General features: G+C 43.2%; 1 pseudogene; it reads right to left on the bottom strand.

Annotated features, from left to right (window-relative positions):
* Positions 1 to 1,408: 1,408 nt before the first annotated feature.
* LOC119332775 overlaps positions 1,409 to 18,638 on the bottom strand; it is a 31,167-nt pseudogene continuing 13,937 nt past the window's right edge.

Below are 18,638 nucleotides of genomic sequence, written 5' to 3'. Positions count from 1 at the left end.
CTCAAAAAAAAAAAACGTCAACACAACAAGAAGCGGTAGACGACAATCCGTCACGCCTAGATAGAGAGAAAGATGGATAGGACCAAAACACCTCAGGCTATCCAATCGTGTCAGCCACACTAGAAAGACGACTCTCCGTCTTAATAGTTGAGACCATCATGAACTGGTAACAAAAATCTAACTAAAAAATCTTACCAAAACCACATCCAAACCTTCATTCTTTCTCCAGCTCTTCTCACCTAGTCTCCCATTCGTCGCGTGTCTCAGTAGTGGATCTGCGGATGTATGCATATTTTGAATCTCAAGGCCTTGAAACTTGGTGCAACTGGGACCTTTTATTCGCATTAGGCCTGTTGATCTTTGTGGTTTGATCCACTTCTTGTTTTGGTTTGCTTGTACGTTTAATGGAAAATTAAGAAAAGATATATTGAAATCAAGAATAATTATTTTTTACCATCATGCAATAGAAGAAGAGAATTTTTCTGTAATTTCTTGGATTTGCCATGTGTTCATGTTTATTGGGCACCGAAGCCTTCTTTGCCCTGTAAAAACAACTCATGATGGGAATGCACTACCTATTAGTACACTGGTTCGGCCCGTAGTTTCAAGAACGATGGGTCTTCTCTGTATAGGCTTCATCAGAAAATTGGGTAAGTGGAGCCAGTTGTCATTGGCCCACTAGGACAAGCGGTTCAACCCAAATTTAGTTGCCCAAGGTTGCAGTTTGCCGATACAACGTGCATGCCTTTGCAACCCTTTACAAAGTTGTTATCTTTGTGCTTATATGAAAAATTTCAAACTATTGACCTAACACTACTTTTGTTTTGTAGAAATAGAAACAGAGTTTCATTTTTTCTTTAAACAAATAAATTCTAAATATCCTAATAACTTACTAAAAATCCCTATGACTAACTGATGCTAGTTAAATAATCCTATTAACGGACATAATGAAGAATGAAGAATGAGAGAATGAGTGCTGGAAGGGTGTGTGTGTGTGTGTGTGTGTGTGTGTGTGTGTGTGTGTGTGACTACCACATAAAATGAAGAACGATAGCAATACATTGCCAGCAATTCAGGCAGCAATAGGTTCTAGGAAGCACCACGTATCAAATTACAGTAACTACCGCATATAAGAATCTCATGAACATATCTGATGTAGTACGTACTAGCACATAACCAAATAGAGTCATAGAAGCACATATAGATGGTCCATTTGGAGCAACAAGTCATCATCAACAAGCATACAAAAAAGCAAGTTAGATAAGAAATTTATGATCGATAACATAACTTAGAGTGATGATTAACTCAAGTTATCTTCTTAAAATACTACTCATTATGTAACCGGTTGATCACACCAACAGCTGAGTGTTGCTGAGCTTCAGTAAAACTCTGAATTCAGCCGTGATAAACCAATAATGAGTCAAGGTCACAATAAGACTAAGAGTACATATCGCGGTTGGTTTCTGGGACAGAGACGTTCGTTTTACGACCAATGAAAGACCGAGTCGAGAATGTGAACGAGGACGAGAGACAGTGGGTAGAGCAAGTATGCCACCAGGCACGTCCAGAGAGGGAAGTTGGTCCGGAAGCTCGTGAAGAGGCCCATGACGATGCAGACAAGCAAAATGATGAGCAGCTCAGAGGAGAAGTCCCACGTTATGTCCCGGGCATAGACCAGCGCCAGGAACATGCCCAAGCACATCAGGTTGTTCACAGTCACAACACAGTACACCTGCAAATTAACAAAGTACGGTGGTAGTAAATATTACCCCAATTAGTGTCCAGTTTACAAAGGTTGCATGCATGCATCATGGTGATTTCATGGTGGAGGTGAGGCACCTCCGATAAAGCGAGGGAAGCGCTCCTTCGCTTCTTCTTTCTCATGGACCTGACGGCAGAGACGACCTCGCTGGAGTTGTTCACCAGCGGGAGCACAACGAAGGAGACGAAGAAGGACGATACGTGTGTAGCCTTGGACAGGCTGTATATGGCGTCGACAAGTGGGTCCGCAAACGCAGCAGGGATGGCAGCACCCACAAGCATGAGACCCACGGCCTTGACAATCATTCTTCCGGGGTTTTCCACAGGCTCCACCTCTTCATCGCTTACCGCCAGCTGATCGTGTTCCTCCCGTGTTCTCTGCAGGATCAAGACCGCTTGTTGGGAGTGCATTTCTTTCTCAGAAGTTAGGGCAAATCTGCGATGCTGATCTTTTACTTCTGAAATGAGAATGGCTTGGAAAGCTATAGCTGGATTTTCCTTAATAAGCCGGCTCATTCGTTCTTTATTTCGTATATCGGTGGGTACTAAAAAAGATCATTAGAGATAGTTAAAGGCATGGGGACCCAAACTCGAACGCCGTGCACCGAAACACCTTTAAATATCCAGACCACACGGTCCCAACGCCTTTTGCCATCCAACATCATGCATCAAACGTTAGCGGAAAACCAAGAAGGTATATGTTTTAATTTCAAACATCCCATTCGTATATGTTTTCAAAAACTTCGTTTACAAAAAGGAATACATCTCAGCAACAACTGGAATGTGTTTTGGCTATGTGCATCCTAGGCTCCTAGCTATGCAAAGGTGAGAGTGACCGAGTGAGATGTGACCTGAACAAATTTTGCTTATATCCCACTGATGTGATATCAAGTCAATAAAAGCATCATTTTCAAGAAAAAACGACAACTCGTACAATAAGAAGTTAAGAAATGGAGACGTAGCTGCCATAGAGGCACTGGTGTCAGCTGAGACCAGTAATTTTTTTATTTTTCTTCACTATTTTCGTACTAATCAATGCTAAATGGCATAGATGACACCATTGCTACATAGCTTACACCATTGGGTTTTGTTTCTAGTTTCCTCCCTATTAGAGCAAGTACAATAATGGACTTGTAACCCGCTTACATGGCACTTTTAATTATGTGGAGGAGAGAGACATGAAAAAAATAGTGGGAGTGGGCTCTCATGAAAAAGCCTAGCTATATGCATACTTCTAGACAATTGCAATAAATATAAAGAAAGAGATAGAGAGAAAGTGAAAAATAGCCAACCTTATAACTAATTTTATTATATGAGCAACTATAAATGGTGACTATATATGACATGGCAATTTCATATATATAGCCATGGATCCACTGGCTCGATGCACTTCAGTTTCCTAATACGCGTTCCAATGTGGGGGAAAACTAAGATGCGATCCTTTTTGAAACGAAGGGAGTAGAAGTCAATGTTTGGTCACCAAATAGACAATATTTACATAGGGGACTGCGATTTACAGTTAGACGCGATATCCAGTTAAATACGACACAAATAGTAGGTCCTGAACTCATAAAAATGGCAAGGATATCAATCAGTCTACCTCGAGGAGTGAAGACAACATACTTACGACTGAACCGTCTCATATATTGTTGTGGAGAGACCAACTTGTTTAGTTTTCACTAAGTGATTGAATTCAAAATTTTCATTATTTTTATCTTGGTAAGCACGTTTACCGCTGGGGTGTTAGGAAATGTGTTAATGTCTGGTAACTGAATTTACCGCCCAGTAACCAAAACGTTCGTACGAGTTCAAATATAGTACAAATTCGTAGCCAAAGAATCATGAATGAAAATCCCCTAATTTATATTCGCAATTATAAATATTCTGAAAATGTCACAATAGAAAACATAATTAAGGCTTGGCAATCAAATGCAAGATTTTAGAATTGGTATACTGTTTTCCTACAATCTTTCTGTTTGTACAACATTTGTTATTAAAAGTACCTTTAAATGTCTGGACCATTTGGTAAGCTATCATTTGGGTTTTCCTTATAAGAGGGCTCATTCGTTATTAGAACTGGTAAGCTATCATTTAGGTTTTCGTTATAAGAGGGCTCATTCGTTATTTATTTCAGATATCGGCAGGTACAGTTCTTGATTAAAAAAAGATCAGCAGAGACAGTTAAAGGCATGGGGAACGAAACTCCAACGCCGTGCACCAAAGTACCTTTAAATGTATGGACCACGCGGTATGTACACTGTTAAATTATGATCCAAATTTTAGTATCGTATTGGACTAGACGTAATACAAACAGTATGGGCCTTTCCGTTAGTACCGACGTGTACGAGTACAATTCGTTTATTTGTCCTTTAAGGACTCTCATGTATTGCCCTCATATATATTTCATGTAGTCACACCTAAGACGGCATGTCGTTTCGTGCTTATAATACTCCTCCTCATAGTGATTGTGCCTTCCTGCGACCGTGATTTTCTCCCTCAAGGGTTTCCACGTAAAAATTTGTGTCTCTCATGTCTCATTTTATCTCGTTTTATCTAACAAATGATATACATAGCCAAGTTGTAAATACAAGTTTTCAATGGCGGAGCTAGCGAATTGCTAAAGCCCGGGCACAATGTAAGCTAAAGAATATTTTGGTCTTTCGAAAATCACAAGTATCACATATCTGATCTATCAAAATATGCCCAATTCTGAAATTTGAACAAACATAATTTGAATCGACACAATCAATGTTAAATTGCATAATTTTTCATAAAACTACAGAGAATGACTCACCTAATTATCGTGTGCCGCGGTAGCCCTCTTTGACAGTTTGGTGCTAGCTGCCTCTTGATCGCGGCTTTGTTTTGGTCGAACACTTGGCAGTGCTGCTGGCACGGCTACTGCGGACGACAAAGAGCCACCGTCCGCCGGAGACGGAATGAAATTTTCACAGGAGGAGCCGCCGCCTCGGCGCTTGCACTTTTGATTATACGTGATCTGCCCAACAGAGTAGTGGCCCCGCCGCGCGCCAACACTCTTGCAGCTCACCGTGCCTTCCGGCAGTCCGCCCTCCACCAGCGGCCAGATCGTTTTCGAGAATGGAGTAACGAGCTAGGGTTTGGGCGTGCCGCGCGAGCGCCCGTTCCCATCTCCCCGAGTTCCTCGTCTCTACTCGACAGGCAACAAATCGATCGATTCCTCTCCTGATTTTCTCAAGTTGGTTGTGGCCCACGTTACGAACGGGTGCATGACCTCCTGGTTGTTCTAAGAAAGGCTCAAAAGACAAGAAAATGACCACGTTGGCCCAGTTATACAGCAGTTTCCAGTTTGCAGCGTATTTTCACGAGTTTTCAGCCTATATGAGCAACTTTTGCGATTCTTGTGGCTTCGGAAGCTCTCGAAGTTCGGGAAATTGGCGGCGTCGAGCCCGGGCACATGCCCAGGGTGCCCGTACGGTAAAATCGCCCCTGCAAGTTTTTTGAGACGAGAGAATTAGAGTTTCTGTTCGCGCCGCTTGCACGCGTCGTGGCGATCTGTCAATTTGAAGGCAGATTTATTCTGTGCACGGCCGTACACGATTATTAGATCGTTTCACCAAGTCCGGCATGCAGTCCAATCCGTGCGTTCTGCTTCTTCTCGATCGGTCGCGCGTGGAGCTACAACGGCGTCACACCTACAAGTACTACTTCTCCTCCCGCTCCAGGTCATCGCACAAGGAAGGAACTACTAATTGATTCGCGGACCCGTCTAGCTGGCGGCCGGGGGCTTGCTAGCGGCCGGCCAAATAAAGTAAGTGTCTGTCTTTTTAGGCTGGTCATAGTGGGGAGTAATTTATACTAGTGTCATGCATATGGTACTAGTCTAAGTTACTATCTTTATAATGCAAAATATCTTAGTAGTAGTATCATATATTGTTTCATTAACTCATTTTATCTCGGAAAGCGGTATGTTACAGTAACATATTATGTTACTCCAAACACCTCTCTCCTCATTAAATACTTGCCACATAAGCAAAATTATCTTGGGGTGTGTTAAGTAAGTTACTACCTAAGTTACCCCCACTATGGCTACCCTTAGTCTCAGGAAAGGCAGGATACTGCTAATTAATCATCCTATGTGGTCTCTCCTCACGTGATGAATGACGTTTGCATGCCGCTGCATCAATGTTTCTTATGTTCGTCTTTTGTGCATTAGTTTTTTGTTTTCAAAATTATAAAAGACATATCTTCTAAACTATGCGTCGAAATTTAGATCCGTTTTCGCCGTTGAAACTCTCTCGACATGCTTTTCAAAAGTAGATCCTGCATGTGGATGTTTCGACGAACTAGTTTTTCTACCAGCTAAACATCAATGCATGTGCAACTAGACTATATTACCGTACCAACTGAGTATATGTGTGTGCCAATAGTCATGTCTACTAAACATCAATGTGTGTGCAACTAGATTACATTACCGCGCCAACTGAGAATATGTGTGCAACTAGTGTCCTGTCAATTAAACATCAATGTGTGTGCAACTAGACTAAATTACAAGCCAACTGAGCATATGTGTGTGCAACTAGTATTCCAGCCAACAAAACATCAATATGTGTGCAACTAGACTACATTACAAGCCAACTAAATATTAATGTACGTGCAACTAGACTACATTACAAGAGGAGGTTGCACATCGACTTTCGTCGGGGTAATAGACTAGTTGCACATCAAAGTTATCGTGGTTTCTAGGTTGCAACCTCATACAAAGGTGCAGCTTCAAACATTAGTTTTAAAAAAAGTTGCACGATGTAGTAATAAAGTTGCACAATATAGTACTAAAGTTGCACAATATATCATCCAAGTTGGCATAAAAAAATTTCATTGAAACATACCCATATGAGATCTAGTTTCAAAAATCTCGTCACGAAGAACCCAACGGTGAAGACGGATTTAAATTCCGACACGTGGTTTGAAAGATATGACTTTTTAAAAATTGAAGATCCGGAATAAATACCCGTAAATCTGTTTTGTTGTCCATTGAATATAATAAATTTAACTACATTTAATGATCAATCATATACACTAGCAGACAAATCCTACGCATGCATGTGCTCGTTTTCTCCAAAATGTGCACGTGCACTTTGAAGATTTTAGGTTGATTCGCACGGTGACGGAGAAAGCTACATCTCTGTCATCGCTAATCGCTACATCTATTCCGAAGCTATCAGGTGCTACTGTTTCTAGTTCCGTTTGACCGCAAATTAATTATGTCCAGAATTTTTCTACCGGTTTATACTACATTGTGAACACATATTTTATCGACTCATGGCATCAATGAAGTATGATCTTTCGCTGCTGGATCATGACACAAAGTTTACCCTATGGCAAGTCAAGATGCGGGCGTTGTTGGCACAGTCCTACTATGATGAAGCACTGGATAGTTTTGGAAAGAATAGAACTCAGGACTGGACTGATGAGCAGAAAAGAATTGATTGTAAGTCTTTGGGAAGAATATTTTGCAGGAAGTTTGAGCAAGAAAACTGACGCCGCTCTATGGTTAAAGCTGGAAGGGATTTGAATCATATTTCTACACAGGTTACCCGAGGGAGGTAATGTTTTGAATCATATTTTAGAATTTAAAGAGATCATATCTGATCTAGCTACAATGGAGGTTAAGTATGAAGAGGAAGATACTACTTTAATGTTACTTTGTTCACTGCCAAGTTCTTATACCAATTTTAGAGACACCATATTATACAGTCGTGATACTCTCATACTTAATGAAGTTTATGAAGCTTTGAACTCTAAGGAGAAGATGAAATTAATGGTGCCTTATGATGGTTCGAGTTCATCTCAAGCCGAGGGATTATCTGTTCGTGGCAGAACAAAGGAGAAGAACTCCAATAATGGAAACAGAGGCAAAAGCAAAAATGGCTACAGGGTCCAGTCGCAATCCAGAGACAACAAATATTGCAGATATTGCAAGAGAGACGGGCATGACATCTCAGAGTGTTTCAAGTTGCAGAACAAGGAAAAGAGGAAAGGTAACAAACAAGGTGAAAATTCTGCTAATGTTGCTTGTGATGATAGTTTCGATAATGCCATTGTTGTTATTGCTAGATGTGCTGAGACCAATGATGAGTGGATACTTGACACTGCATAGAGATTGATTTTCTACTTTTGATTCCACTACTACTGGTTCCGTTTTGGGTTTTGATAATTCACCATGCAAGATTGAAGGCATATGTTCTATTCGAAACAAGATGTTTGATGGCACCATTAGAATTTTGACAGATGTTCGGTATATTCCGAAGATGAAGAGAAATGTTATTTCTATGAGGGCCCTTGATGCAAAGGGATACAAGTATTCAGGTGGAGATTGTGTTTTGAAAGTCACCAAAGGTTCCCTTATTGTGATGAAAGGTGAATTAAGTTCGACCAATGGTCTTTATTACCTTCGAGGTTCTACCGTTTCAGGTAACGCTACTCCAGTTATTTCAAAGAATTCTGATTGTGACGCTGCTAACCTTTGGCATATGCGTCTTGGACATATGAGTGAACTTGGTTTAGTAGAGTTAAATAAGAGAGGTCTTCTTGATGGATATGAACCTGATAAATTGAAATTTTGTGAGCATTGTATCTTCGGCAAGCACAAAAAGGTGAAGTTCAACACTTCGACTCATACAACCGAAGGTATTCTTGATTATGTCCATTCTGATTTATGGGGACCATCTCGCAAGAAGTCACTAGGTGGTGCTAGTTACATGCTGACTATTATTGATGATTATTCGAGAAAAGTTTGGCCTTATTTATTGAAGCATAAATATGAAGCATTCTCAGTATTTAAGGAGTGGAAGGTTATGATTGAGAGACAAACTGAAAAGAAGATAAAAATACTTCGCACTGATAATGGTATGGAATTCTGTTCTAACCAATTTAAGAATTTTTGCAAGTCTGAAGGCATTGCCAGACACTACACCGTTGCTTATACTCCTCAACAAAACGGTGTTGTTTAGCGTACGAACATGACCATTATTTCCAGAGCCCGTTGCATGTTGTCCAATGCAGATTTACATAGGCGTTTTTGGGCTGAGACTGCTTCCACTGCTTGTTATCTGATTAATCGTTCACCATCTATTGCTCTTAATAAGAGAATTCCTATTGAGGTATGGTCTGGTTCACCTGCTGATTATTCATAATTGAGAGTTTCTTGTTGCACTGCTTATGCTCATGTTGATAATGGGAAGTTGGAGCCTAGGGTTGTTAAGTATATTTTTTGGGTTATAAATATGGTGTTAAAGGTTTTAAATTGTGGAGTCCTAAAACCCAGAAGGTGGTTATTAGCAGAAATGTTATCTTTAATGAATCTGCTATGTTACATGATGTTTCATCTACTAAAGTTCCTGTTGAGAGTGAAACAACCTATTGTTCAGGAGCCTACTGTTCAGGAGGAGCATGTTATTGATTCAGGTGATACATCTGGTAATGAAATTGTTGATGCACATGATGAACCCGTCGTTAATGATGATCATGTCACTCCCACTCCAAATCGGCATATTGTTCCACCCAGTTGGAATCTTGCACGTGACAGAGTTAGGCGGGTACTAATAACCTGACAGGTTAATTGAAGAGTGCAATATTGTTTCTTTTGCTTCATCTGTTGCAAAGAAATTGAAGGTAATTTTGAGCCTTCTTCATATTCCGAGGCTATTATTTCTGGTGATAGAAATAAGTGGATGACCTCTATGCATGATGAGATGGAATCACTTGAAAAGAATGGCACTTGGGATTAAGTAAAATGACCCAGAGAGAAGAAACCTATTTGTTGCAAGTGGGTTTTCAAGAGGAAAGAAGGTGTTTCTCCTAATGATGAGACAATAAAACAAGGTTAGTTGCTAAAGGTTATAGCCATTTTCCAGGTATTGACTATAACGAAGCATAGCTCTATTCGCACTTTACTCAGTATTGTTGCCATGCATGATTTTGAGCTTGAACAATTGGATGCTAAAACTGCATTCTTACATGGAGAATTAGAAGAGGATATTTATATGGAAAAACCTGAAGGTTTTATTATTCCTGGAAAACAAAAGCTTGTCTGGATATTGAAGCAATCCCCTAGACAATGGTACAAGAGATTTGACACCTTTATGCTCTCTCAAGGTTTCAAAAGGTCTAATTATGATAGTTGTGTCTATTTGAAAACTGTCAATGGTTCAACTATTTATTTGCTCCTTTATGTTGATGATATGCTAATTGTTGCAAAGAGTATGTCAGAGATTAATGAACTAAAGAAGCAATTGAGTAATGAGTTTGAGATGGAGGATTTGGGTGCAGCAAAGAAAATACTTGGTATGGAAATATTTAGAGATAGACCGTCTGAAAAAGTATATCTAAGTCAGAAGAGTTATATTGATAAAGTTCTTCGTCGTTTTAATATGCATAATGCCAAGCCGGTGAGTACTCCATTAGCTGCACACTTCAAATTTTCATCAGCTTTATGTCCTAAGTCAGATGCAGATATTGAGTAGATGTCTAGAGATTGAGTACATGCCAACCCAGGCGCGCCCAGGTGGGTTTTGTCCACCTCGGTGGCCTCCCCCACCGCCTCTTCGCCCTATAAATCCCCAAATATTCCAGAAACCCTAGGGGAGTCGACGAAACACAATTCCAGCCGTTGATACGTCTCCATAGTATCTAATTTTTTGATTATTTCATGCCAATATTATAAAACTTTCACATACTTTTCACAACATTTTATATGATTTATTGGACTAACCTATTGATCCAGTGTCCAGTGTCAATTCCTATTTGTTGCATGTTTTTTGTTTTACGGAATATCCATATCAAATGAAGTACAAACACGATAAAAATTTATGAAGAATTATTTTGGAATAGATGTGATTTTTGGGACTTGGAATCAACGCAAACGGGGGCCCATAGCCCCCAAGATACACCAGGGCGTGCCCCAGGGGCCAGGCACATGGTGGTGGGTTGTGCTCACCTCGTACATCGGTTGGAGCTCTACTTTAGGCGCAAGGAAGCTTATATCCAGAAAAAAATCATGTTAAAATCTCTGGGCAATCGGAGTTAAGGATCTCCAGGCATTTAATAAACGGTGAAGGGCTAGAAAACAGGAACGTGAAACAGAAGAGAACATAGGGATAGATCCAATCTCGAAGGGGCTCCCGCCCCTCCACCGCCATGGAGGCCATGGACCAAAGGGGGAACTCTCCTCCCATCTAGGGGGGAGGCCAAGGAAGAAGGAGGAGGATTGGGGCTCTCTCCCCCTCTCTCCCGGTGGCGCCGGAGTGCCGCCGGGGCAAGGATCGTAACGACGATCTACATCAACAATCTTGGTACCGTCAACACCAACTTTCTCCCCCTCTATGCAGCGGTGTAACACCCCTTCTCCCTGCTGTAATATCTACTTAAACATGGTGCTCAACGCTATATATTATTTCCCAATGGTCTATGGCTACCTTATGATGTTTGAGTAGATCTGTTTTATCCTATGGGCTAATTGATGATCGTGGTTGGTTTGAGTGTATATTTTTTTGTGGTGCTGTCCTACGGTGCCCATCGTCTCACGCAAACGTGATGGGTCCCCGCTGTAGGGTGTTGCAATATGTTCATGATTTTCTTATTGTCGGTTGCGGGAGTGACAGAAATGTGAACGTGAATAAGTGGGTTATTGCGTATGGGAGTAATGAGGACTTGATACTTAATGCTATGGTTGGGTTTTACGTTAATGATCTTTAGTAGTTGTGGATGCTTGCTAGAGTTTCAATCATAAGTGCATATGATTCAAGTAGAGAAAGTATGTTAGCTCATGCCTCTCCCTCATATAAAATTGCATGAATTATTACCGGTCTAGTTATCGATTGCCTAGGGACAAATGACTTTCTTGTTGACAAAAGCTATCTACTTTTATTATCTTGCAATTTATTCGTAGTTTTATTCTTGCAAAGTATTTATAGGTTTATTCTTGCAAAATAGTTTCATACTTGTTTTAGGTAAAGCAGACGTGAAGTATGCGTATAGTTGTATCGATGGTCGATAGAACTTGAAGAAATATTTGTTCTACCTTTAGCTCCTCATTGGGTTCAACACTCTTATTTATCGAAAAAGGCTACAAACGATCCCCTATACTTGTGGGTTATCAGCCGCCGCAAGTTTCAGAACCATGAGATCCAATCTAGACACCATCACGGAGGGGTTCATCATCCTCATTGGTGCCTCTCCGATGATGCGTGAGTAGTTCATCATAGACCTACGGGTCCGTAGGTAGTAGCTAGATGTCTTCCTCTCCCTCTCTTTTGATTATCAATATACAATGGTCTTTTGGAGATCTATCTGATGTAGCTCTTTTTGCGGTGTGTTTGTTGGGATCCAATGAACTTCGAGTTTATGATCAGATCTATATATCCATGAAAGTTATTTGAGTTTTGATCTCTTATATGCATGATTATTTATAGTCTCATGTTTCTTCTTCGAATCTTTGGCTTAGTTAGGCCGACTAGATCGATTTTCTTGCCAGAAGAGGTGCTTTGTCATGGGTTCGACCGTGCGGTGTTCTTTCCCAGTAACAGAAGGGGCAGCAAGACACGTATTGATGTTATTAAGGATAACAAGATGGGGTCTATTCCTACATGAATAGATCTTGCCTACATCATGTCATCGTTCTTATTGCATTACTCCGTTTCTTCATGAACTTAATGCACTAGATGCATGCTGGATAGCAGTCGATGTGTAGAGTAATAGTAGTAGATGCAGCAGGAGTCGATCTACTAATCTTGGACATGATGCCTAGATATTGATCATTGCCTGGATATCGTCATAATTATTTGAGGTTCTATCAATTGTCCAACAATAATTTGTTTACCCATCGTGTGCTATTTCTTGTGAGAAGCCGCTAGTGAAATCTACGGTCCCCGAGTCTATTCTTTATCATATTTGCGTTCTGATCTATTATTTGCCTTTGATGGTACATTTTGAGTTAATTATAGCACCCTTTATCGAAAAACTTATTCACCAAAGTTAGAGAATTTTGATTGGACAATTACTAAAACATTATTTAGTTTTTAGTAAGACTTCATTTGATTTTCTAAATTATTCAGTTTGTGTGTGGGAATCATTGGCTCATAGTAATTTAATGCAAATTACCTCATGGTAGTCGTTGATGAACTTGTTAGCATACGCACCCGAAGCCTGCACCTTTATCTTGGCCTCATTTATCCATATCTTCATTCCTGCAAGGAACTCTTCCTCATCTACTGTGTCATTGCCTGATGTGTCGAAGTCGTCCATGATTTTGTCCACGACGTCATTCTTGTCAAAAACAATCTCCTCAAAGTTGATTCCAATGATAAGGGCATGCAGCTCAGCTCGTGACAGGTCGCGGCTACCATCATTGTCAATCTTGTAGAACAATCTGCGCATTGGCACAGAGGAGTACATCATGTTCATGAGTGTTCCATTGGCATATCAAGAACAAAACAAAGTTGAAGCATAATACTTTCTTATCACATTTTCATTAGGTGTGCCATCGTCGTTTAGCAGACGTCCGAGCGCTTGCATTTGGGCATGTTTTAGTATGCCAGAGATTACATGCCTATGTTTTGCAAACGCGAGTCGCCTCCGCTGGATCCACGGTAGGAAGATCTATAATTTGAGAAAATTAGCATTGTCAAGTAGATCTTTGTAACCTAGATGTACACGTATGTACCAATGTAGCCATCATTATTTGAACGTGCAAAAGAACATCAGATGGAATGGATGTACCTGAAACATGCAGTAGGAGAGTGCAAGCAAGAATGATACAATGCTAGCCAGCAAGATTGGTAGGCGATGCCCGGGCTGGGTTCTCAACATTTTTGGGAAAAGTGCAATGGCGAAAGGAATAACACAAATCGCCATGATTCGTGCCGTCCAGCTGGTTTCGTCGTCGGTTGAAATACCACTGCCTGCGAAGCGAAACAATGTGGATGCAACACATGATTAACTACTAACCACACTGTTGGGGAAGTGCATGCAGAGGAGCTCGTAAGAACAACACTTTCAGATTAATTATTTTGCCACATTGCAACATTTTATTGCACCTCCAGTTAGACAAACTTGACTTACACGTGTGTTTGGTTCTAGCCACACGCCCACACCTAAGGGAAGAATTTTTTTTGTCAAGATGAGCCCCACATGTAGTACAAACAAATGTGGTAAGATTTTCTTAGGCAAGTCAAAGTGTGGCTTAGAATATGTTCAACTAAAGTTAGGCAAATTTGGTAAAAAAAAAATAGGTTGGCAAACAAGGGAGAAGTTAGTCACGAACCAAACAAGCACTATGATTTGGTTCTGTGGCATTTAATCTACAAAATAACTAGACAGACACCGTGATTTTGTTCGGTAGCATTTGATCTGCAAAATAACCAAACAAGCACCATGATTTCGTTCGATTACATTTGATCCGCAAAATATATAGCCATATATGTTCAGGGAGCATAGGTTAGGCACTATGAAGGCTATGTATGCCACCAATGGCAACAAATAGCCCAGTTATTAATGTGCTCTTGTTGAAATTGAGATACCACTGGATGTACAACAATTGCTTATTGAACATCCTTTATTCATCAATTGCCCCTTGGCATGCCAAAGTCTTTTCTAACGGATGACGTATGTACCGGATAAATATCTAAATTTCATTCGCTTCAAGATCTGTGCATTTTGGACTCATATGCATGTGGTATTCTATGTATTTGCTTTTCCTCTTAGGTGGTATAGAAATATTAAAGGCACATCAGAGGGTCACATCACCTTTCGTGTGCGAAAGGAGGACGTACGTGCATGCATGACTCTGCCATTCACCATCCCTCTCCCATGGAAAACATTAGCATTATTTTTCTTGCTGTTTCTTTATATGATCCATCTTTCAAACTAGAATTTTTTTGATTTGTTTATACATATTTCGAATCCTGACGCCAAGATCTTTGAAATATGATCAATATTGAATATTTTTAAAACTCATTTAAATTTTCTTGTTTCACAAAATTGATTGGAACTGAAATTACTTTAATATTTTTTAAATTATTTCTTCCATTGATTGAAATTGAAATGAATTCCATCTATAACATTATGCCATACATTTCATCAGTAACATAGTTTCACACCGTATGCTTCAATAATTGAAATTTAAATGAATGTTAATTAATTTCATATATTTGAATAATTGAATTTGAAAATTGAAATGAATTCCATATATTCAAACAATATCATATACTCTATGTTTCACAACCATATCACTTTCTTAGCATATGAATTTCAATACCAGCTGCATTTCAATTTCCACACCAGTTTCAGTACCCAATCCATTTCAATAACTTCCACATATTTCAAATTAAATACAGTTTTTATTCTATTTCAATACTATAAAGTGAAATATAAATTATAAATTTCAGTACCAAATGCATTTCAATACTAGATGCATTTCTATACCAGCTCACATTGTTACCGAATGCATTTCAATATTGTATGCCACACTACCATATCACCTTGTTAGCATATGATTTTCAATAGCAGTTGCATTTCAATTTCCGGACCAATTTTAGTATTGCATCCATTTCAATAAAATGCATATATTTCAAATTCAATAATATTTTAAAACTATTTTCAAAACATTGATTTGTAACAACTATCAATATGAAATTGAATCTCACATCACAACTATCAATGTGAAACTGAAATATTGGAAATTAATTTCATTTTAAGTCATGTTAGAAAATGAATTTTCGGTTTAGAAGAAGTGAATTATTTAATATATCACTTAGAAATAAAAGGATTGCTTTTTTGCATGGGAGAGAGAAAAATATAAAACATTCATGCATCGTCGTTCTCTGTGCTCTCTCTTTCTCTTTTCTGGCAAGACGACAAAACACTGACATACACAGGTATTCTCTTGTATTCCGTATATCTAATTCTGAGCCCGGGCTCATCTGCACCTTGTTAAGAAATAATTCATAAAAAAATATAAAAAAATCCAAATTTTTTGTGCATGGTAGATAATTTGGTGCGTGAGGTGCACTCCAAATTTCAGAGCATTTGGACATTTGAGTAGCTCTCGGCAAAAAAAGACAAATTGGGTCAGAACAGTATACGAACAGTACACTATTTAACAGACCCTAAATTTGTCTTTTTTGCCGAGAGCTACTCATATTTCCAAATGGTTTGAAATTTGAACCGGACATCATGCACCAAATTATCTACCATGCCAAAAAAATAGGATTTTTTTTAAAATTTTCTACTATTTGTTTTGATTTTTTTATTCAGCGCAGGTGCAGATGCTCCTGGAGCCAAAACGCCTCACTCCTTTCCAACATAACACTCATAGACATGCACAGATCTCGAAAAAAAAGTGTTGAACGATGGATGCTTGCCGTTACATACATCTTCCACTAGAAAATGCAGTTTTGGAGGAGGGTCATACAGTCATATATACTGGGATGATGCCTCCAACGGCTCCTGTACGGCCTGGCGACGCGGGTGGCGATGGGGCGGGCGACGCGCCGCGCCCCAGTGTGTCAGGTGAGTCGGCGGGCTGGTCGGAGGTGAGGTCGTCGGGGCGGCCGGTGCGCGCGGCCCCGGCGGCGGCGCTGGGCGTGGGGCCGTCCCCGCGCTGGGAAGGGAGTTGGTTCTGGGCGCTGTCTGAGGTAAGTGACGACGAGGTCTCGGAGGAGGAGGAGTGTGTTGGCAGTGGCGATTCCGCCGGTCGGCGTGGTGCAGGGTCCAGGCCGTCGGTGGGTGCGTTCGTAGCCTTGGCGGAGGAGCTTGGGGGCTCCCTCAAAGCTGGGCGACACGGTGCTTTTGCGCCAGGCGGTCGGGGCGTCCGCAGACCAGGGGTGTCGGGACGGGCGCCGTCGTCGCGTGCGGTGGAGGCGCCGCGCGCCCACTCGGTGCGGAGGGACGACGAGGTCGTGCCTGCCGTGGTGGCGGCGGCTGCTACCTTGCCGGCCGTGGGGCCAGCCCTGGCGGCCGATACACCACGTGGGGTAGTGCCGGCCGCGGGGCCAAGGGTGGCGGCGGCGGCGGAGCCGCTCGAGACCTGGCCTAGGGTTGGTGAGGTTGGTGAGGCTGGGCCGGTCCTTGATTCCTGGCCGGTCGGGCCCATCCGTGCCGTGTGTAGCCCAGGGGGGCGGGGCAGTTGCGGAAACGACACGGGTGGTCGTGGGCTGCCCAGTGCGGCCCAGGCCCGCCCCCGCTGTGGTGCGGCCAGTCCTTAAGTGGTTATGGATCCGCCGGGGCGCCACTGACTGCGTCCTAGGGTTTCCAGCCACTCCTGCAGAGGTGCGGCGCTTCGGTCATGTCGCTCGCTCTCTCTCCCCACTTCCCCCTCCCTCACCCCTGGATCGCTCCTTCACGGAGGTCGTCGCCATGGGATCCAAGGCGGATCGGCAGGCGGACAAGCGGGCGGAGCCGAATCCGGAGGCGGAACGGCGGCGCGAGTGAGATCTGCGCGAGCAAGCTAACATGCGGGCGGCGGAGCGCGCCGGCGAGGAGGGCGGCCGGGGGCCTCCCCCTGCCTGGTGGCTCAAGCAGCAGGAGTGCAAGAAGAAAAGGAAGGAGGTATACAAAAAGAAGGGGCTGGAGCTCAAGCGCAAGGAATCGCTCCATCCCCATTGCGGCGACCGGGTGGGCGACCCGTTCAACAAGACGAAGATGAAGAAGCACAAGCCGGCGATGAAGGCGGCCTCCAAGCCCTCCTCCTCCAAAGGCACGGCGGTGGAGCCAATCCCCGTCGAGGAGTTGGCGGGGCCGGAGTGCTTCCGCTGTGGGCGCACGGGCCACTACCAGAACGAGTGCGCCTTCCAGCAACTGTGCGTGCTCTGCAGCATGGAGGGCCATGTGTCGGTGTACTGCCCCACGCATGGCAAGCAGCTGGTGCTCCAGACCATGGGCCACGCCTTCGCGGGGGGCGTCTTATTCTACTTGCCGTACCCAGAGGAGGCAGACGCGGGGGCGTCGGATCTGCTGGGGGTCAACACGGCATTGGTGTCGGCCGCGCCCGGCGTCCTGTCGAAAGAAATCCTGGAGGCAGAGCTCCCCCACCTCTTTGAGGGGGAGTGGGATTGGCAGGTTGCTCCGTTCGACGTGGACTGCTTCTCGGTGGCGTTCCCAGATTCGGCCTTGCTGAGGATGGCGACGCGCAACGGCAAGCTGTTCCTCCCCATCAACAACATCACGGCGAACATTCGCGACGCGGTCCTCGCCGAGCCCAAGGCGCCGTCGATGCCGGAAGTGTGGGTTAAGATGTGGGGCATCCCCCCAAAACAGCGGCGCGCGAAGCGTCTGATGGCGGCCACGACCATGATCGGGCGGCCCCTCGTGGTGGATGAGCTGTCCCTGATTCGATCCGGCCCGGTGCGCATGCATTTCTCGTGTCGTGTGCCGGCCAAGCTCCGGGGCTCCGTGCAGATCTGGTTCAACGGAGAAGGGTACAACGTCAAGCTCGAGCCGGAGTTGGAGTCTCTCCTGGCGGCCCCTGCCCTCCCACCTCCTCCGCCTCCTTCTAGTGGCCGCGGGCCCGATGAGCAGGACAAGGACAAGCAAAAGGACAAGGATCAAGAGCAGGATGCGAGCATGGAGGAGGACGACTCCATCGACATGGCGGCGTGGGACAAGCTGGGGATCTCCGCACCGGGCCCTGTTGCTCAAGTGGATGGGGCAACGACAGCGAGGGCGGCGGAGGCTGGGGGATCGGTTGGGATGACGGTCTCGATCCCCAACCAATATGGATCCAACCCGGGGTCGGTCTCCTCTCCCCCCATGGCTGCCGCGGGTGCAGATGGTGGCCTGTCCCCGCACGGCCTCTCCCCTGCTCCCTCGCGCCCCGTCCCGCCGGGACTCCTACCTCTGGT

This window comes from Triticum dicoccoides, chromosome 7A (genome assembly GCF_002162155.2).
Source record: "Triticum dicoccoides isolate Atlit2015 ecotype Zavitan chromosome 7A, WEW_v2.0, whole genome shotgun sequence".
NCBI lineage: Eukaryota > Viridiplantae > Streptophyta > Magnoliopsida > Poales > Poaceae > Triticum > Triticum dicoccoides.
This window is presented reverse-complemented; position numbering and strand designations above follow the sequence as displayed.